The sequence below is a fragment of the Eriocheir sinensis genome, chromosome 43 (genome assembly GCF_024679095.1).
Source record: "Eriocheir sinensis breed Jianghai 21 chromosome 43, ASM2467909v1, whole genome shotgun sequence".
NCBI lineage: Eukaryota > Metazoa > Arthropoda > Malacostraca > Decapoda > Varunidae > Eriocheir > Eriocheir sinensis.
The window spans coordinates 13,642,395-13,648,211 of NC_066551.1; positions in this window are offsets into that span (position 1 = coordinate 13,642,395).

The following is a 5,817-nucleotide window of genomic DNA, read 5'->3' on the forward strand; positions in this document are numbered from 1 at the left end:
AAGGCATGCTAGGAGGTGTGGGCAGGTGTGGGCAAGTGTGCTGCGGTGGTACAGAGAAGGGAGGTGGTTACGCACAGGTGTGTGGGAGGGAAAGGGAAAGGGGCGGAGAAAAGGATAAATTGTTTCACGGCCCTTCAAAATGTTCCTTGCCCATGTGTAAGAAGAGGAGGCGGAGGCGTCTCATCATCATCTCTCTCTCTCTCTCTCTTAATAACCTGATGGAATGACAAAACCGTGATCAGAACAAGATCGAGGCTGTTGAGTCGAGAATCTCCTCTTGTCCCCTTTCTTTCCCTTTCCCTTCTATTCTCCCTCCCCCTCAGGTGTTCGTCGTGTGTAGGGAACGATGACGAGACAAAGGGGCATCCGAGAGACACTTTTTTATGGCCGCTTGTTGGGATTTGAGTGCTCGCATCTGGGTCCTCTCTCGCACTCCGACACCACCCCCGCATTCCTCTTCACTCCCACTCCTCCTCCTCCTCCTTTTCCCTCCCTCCCTCCCTCTCTCCTCATTCTCCTCCAGGCTAAATATAGGATAATGAAAGAGTTTAAGGAATTTAACACCTTTGTCCAGTGACGTGCCTGGGCAGGGTGGGAGGGGACGCCTGGCCCAGATTCAGTATCAAAAAGAGTGACTCGAGACAGCCCATGCCGAGGCCTCAGGCGACTGCCTCCCACCCCCACTCACCCTCTTCCACTATTACATGCCCTCATTCACTCACAACCACTCCTTTCCATCTTAACCCACACTTACTCACCCTCTCATTCCCCTTAACTCTTATGCTATGGCCTTGAACTTAGCCATTTAGTCACGTACTATGTAATACCTTAAGTATTACACGTCCGTCCTCACCAAACCGTTCCTTTCCTCTCCTTTCCCTTAATTCGTGCCTAATTAATTTGTGCAGCGCTGAACTGAAGGATTAAGAGTTATGTATTTGCTAATATCAATAATTTAATTTACTTGCAAAGACTAAATTGTCCATTTAATTTCCACTCCGTCTGTGCTCTGACTGATCTGATGAACAAAAACAGCGAGGTGGTTAGGCATGACAGACTTTCTCTCCTGTTGAAAAAATGTTGTACTAGGAAGCCTTGCTCAGTGATTATGCAAATATGAAAACAAAATTAATCACGGTGAGGATAAGAGAGGCAAAGAACAAGGTTAAAAGAAGAGACGGAGAGGAAAACAAAGAGGCAGAGGGGGGACACAGGAATGCAGGAAAGCATTAAATTAAGAGCAGGTAGCAACGAGTCTTTACATAAACATAAGCATAGGAAGAGCAGGTAACAGGAAGCCTTCAAACGTAAAATTAGACTACCTGCTTGAGTGGTCTGCTTTGTTCTGTGGAGAAGTTTATTCATAAGAGGAAGAGGAGAGAACAGGAGGAAAGAATAGAAGAGGAATCAACACAAAAATACACAAGAAACAAAAACTCTGAACCACGAACCCAATTTTCACACTTGGGCCAACACGCGCAGACTTCCATTATAATCATATTTTTTGCGTGTTATTGAAAACAAAAAGATTCTCCGTAAAATTGGATGGACTGTCTGTCGGCACCAAAAGGATGAAGACCCACAAACGGAAGGACCACCGTACAAAATGACTCCGAATATGACTATGCTTAAAACGAGGAGGAGGACGAGGAAGAGGCTTCAGAGAGTACACTGGTCTGCGTAGGAGTAATACAAGTTAACATGTGGTGTGACTGTATATCAAGATTATCTGTGTGGGCCTTGAGTCGAGTGTATCCTCCGCAGGACATATGTTTCCAAGACAAGTATATTAACTCCTATTGGCAGAGGTAAGCGAGGTAGGCGGCGGCGGCGTAGGTGGCAGGGGCGGCACCAAGAGGCCTCCGGATCGCCAGCAAAAGGCCGCCACCTGGACCTCACGTGCCGGCCGGGAAACAGCAGGTAAAAAGGTGTTATTTCCTGGAGCGACGCGGCGTGAGAAAAGGGTAATTGTTGGGTGTGCGGCGCCTCGACACGGCCGCCGGACTGACGACGCAGCAACAATAGCCGGGATTTTATTGTTTTCTCGAGTGTGTGATGGTCGAGGGTGATCCTGCTTGGCCTAAATCTGACGCGCCGATCCCCTTCCTAGCGTTGTACTTAAGTGAGCAGGCCGATCTGTCTGGGCTGTTGCGGACTGGGCGGGATAACCTTGGAATGTCTGGTGTTGACTTTGGTTGGGTTCGGTTGAGTTTAACTGAGCTGGGCTTGGTTTGCTTGAGGTTGACTGGGTTTAGATTAGTTGAGATGGGTTAGGCTGGAGTACAGAAGGGCACCATAGCTTGGCAAGGTTGAGGTTGACTAGGCTGTTTTGGTGTAAGGATGCGTTGCTCTGACTTCGGGCTAAGGTGGATAAAATTGGGCTTGAGTAGGATAGAAAATAATCGCCTTGGCTGGGTCAGAAAATGCTGGGCTTCGCTAGAAAATACAATATTGGGCTTAGTTGGGTTTGGTTGTACTGGGATGGTGTTAGATTGAGGTAACGCTGTGTTGAGTTGGGCTGTGTACGCTGGGTAAGAGCTCCTTTGACCACGCCCCTGGGAAAGGCAGGTCGTCAAGCAATCAGGTCTGGATCAGCGGTTCTGTTCTACTCACTCGTCTCAAGACACTCGACCTGAATTCATGAGTGATTACATTCTTTTTGCCTCTTCTCACTTGCTCCTCCTTCGTCGCCCCGCCCTCTCGATCTCCTTTTTTCCTTCTTGCCTTGACTTCCTCGTCCCTTGCCTTTCCCTCCTTCTCCTCCTCCTCCTTGGCGCTAGCGAAGAGGAATGCGGGCACACGAGTCGAATTTGCCACCTCATCCTCGGTTCTTAAAAGCAATCATGTCGCCATTCACTTTTCTTTCACATTAGTGAAATAGTTGAAACTTTTTACCTGACGTCTCTCAGAGATACAACTATTTCTGTTTCAGGCCCTAAGGTGATGGTGTGTGTGTGTGTGTGTGTGTGTGTGTGTGTGTGTGTGTGTGTGTGTGTGTGTGAGAGAGAGAGAGAGAGAGAGAGAGAGAGAGAGAGAGAGAGAGAGAGAGAGAGAGAGAGAGAGAGAGAGAGAGAGAGAGAGAGAGAGAGAGAGAGAGAGAGAGAGAGAGAGAGAGAGAGAGAGAGAGAGAGAGAGAGAGAGACACACACACACACACACACACACAAACCCGACAAACAAGTATGGATACCAAAAGATAAGAAGGAATAAACAGAGCCAGACAGAGAACGAAAAACAAGTCGACGAGCAAATCAAACAGATAAGCGAGAGACAACACGAGCCCACATTTGCATCGCGGCACCTCGACGCGTGCGTGTATGCGTGTGTCTGTATGAATGTGTATATATATGTAGTTTGATATCACTTTAATTTTTGAGAGAATTTTCGTATAATTAGTCTACAGAACTTTCAAGTGATAAATAGATTACATTACCAACTAACTGCTGAGCCTTCGAACTGATAAGTAAACAAGCGAATGAACTATTTTGTAAAAGAAAAGAGGCTTCATGTTGTGGATTCTTTTCCATTCTTACTCCTTTACTTTTCACGTCTTTTATTTCTGTATAACAACAAAAGAAAACTTAGCTGATTGAATTTCAGACGTGTGTGTGTGTGTGTGTGTGTGTGTGTGTGTGTGTGTGTGTGTGTGTGTGTGTGTGTGTGTGTGTGTGTGTGTGTGTGTGTGTGTGTGGAGTCGTAGGTGTAGTCATATTAGTACTCGTCCTCGGGTATACGTGCAGAGTCACCTAATGCTGGGTCGTCCTCGGCGGTGAGTGACAAACTGAATCGTTGCGGTGACAACAGGAAAATATTCTTGACGAGCTCAGTGGCCGCTAAAAATTTGACTTAAGCTTCTTACTCTTGAAAAACTGTTGTCTGTTCCGAAGGATTAGCACCCAGCCACACCGCACTCACTCTCACACACACACACACACACACACACACACACACACACACACACACACACAGAAAAAGCTATATTTCACGGCCGTTTTCCCTGGGTAGGCTGGCGGGCGGCTGGCTGGGCGGCTGGTGAGGCGGCTGGGAGGCTCTGGGTAGTGTCGAGTGGGTGAAGTGACAGGAGGCGGCGGTAGCAGGGACAGTGGCAACACACACACACACACACACACACACACACACACACACACACACACACACACACACACACACACACACACACATTCATACCATATCCGCCATAACATCATCACCATCATCCACCACCACCATCATTTCCAACGCCATCCGCACCATCCTCTGCCCTTCCTCCTCCCCACCTCAAATTTAGCAGCATTACCATCACCGGCCTTTAGTCCGCCGCCACGACATAAAAAACAACAACCCACGATCGCTAATGACGCGGTCCATCTCGGCATTAACAGTGCACACAAAAGGGTGTAATAAGCGTCACGCTAATGGGGCGTCGAGGCGGCCGTTGTGGGCACGGCGTCGTGATAATGGCGAGACAGAGGAAATCTTGACCCGCAAATTGGAAGGCGTGGCCCGCGTGGCCCGGCGTGCCCCACGGGGGTCTAGCCGCCGACAAAATCAACACCGTGGCTATAATAACGTTCCGGGCTTGATGCAGAAACCACTAAGGCGGGGATAAGGGTGTTGGAAGGCCATGAATGAGGGATGGAGAATGAGGAGTCTTGGGCAGCCGTAGGGGAAGGGGGTAGGGAAGTAAGAGGGCCATGGGGAGGGAGGATGAGAGAGTGAGGAGAAGGGGAGGGGTATGTGTATAGATTATATTATAAAGGCCATGGGAGTGGAGGGGGAATGATTACATGTCTGGAGGTGATAGAGGGCATGGGAAGTGGTATGGAGTGGTGGAGGGGATAGGGACAAGGAATAAATATAGAAGGGGGAATGGGGAAGGGGTTGGGGGTTGGTAGAGGGCGTGAAAAAAGGGCATAGAGGTAGTTTGAGTGACGTAAGGAGGCATAGGGGTGATAAAGGGGATGTGTAGGTGATATAACCATAGGAGAAAGTAGTAAGGTGGTGTGAGGGAGGATGAGGGGGTGTCATCATGCTGTGTGACGGGGTGGATGGAGATGAAGGGAGGTGATGAGATGATAGGTAAGTGTGAAGAGGAGTGAGGGGCGAAGGGAGGAGGATAGAAGAGGAGTGAGAGGAGATTGGAGGAGGATAGAGGAGAAATGAGGAATGAGTGAAGGATGAAAGAGTGAAGGAGTTGATGATTGAGGAGTGAGGTGGGAGTTGGGGATGAAGTAGAAGTGAGGGGCGAGTTGGGAAGGGATGAGGAATAAAGGAATGAGTGAGGAATGGGCAGTGAAGAATGAAAGAGGAGTGATGGTGATTGAAGGTAAAGGAGAGGAATGGAGTAGGTGGGGGTGGAAAAGGAGGAGTGGGGAGTGAGTGGGGGTGAAAGGTGGAGTAAGGGCTGAGTTAGGCTGATGAGGAGTAAAGGAATGATTGGGGAAGGGGTAGAGAAGAATGATAGAGGAGTGGTGGTTAGTAGAGGTAAAGGAAGGGGGTGGAGAGTGGATGGGGAGGGAAGGGAGGAGTGAGGTATGAGTGGGCTTACCTCACGCCTCCTTACGTCATTAACAAGCCTTGAGAGCCTTCCCATTACCTGCCTGATTAGACTCTCGGGTAAGGGGAAGAATGAAGAAAATAGAAGGGGAAAGAAAAAGGTGTGCAGTGATGAACGAACAATGCTGTGAAGGAAGAAAAGGAAAAGATAAAAAGTCTTCTGAGTTTACTGTGGCAAAACTTTTTTCTTTTTCATCATCTTTCTTTTTTTTCTTCTTCTGGTTACTGTTCTTTTTCTTCTTCTTCATCTTCTTTTTTCTA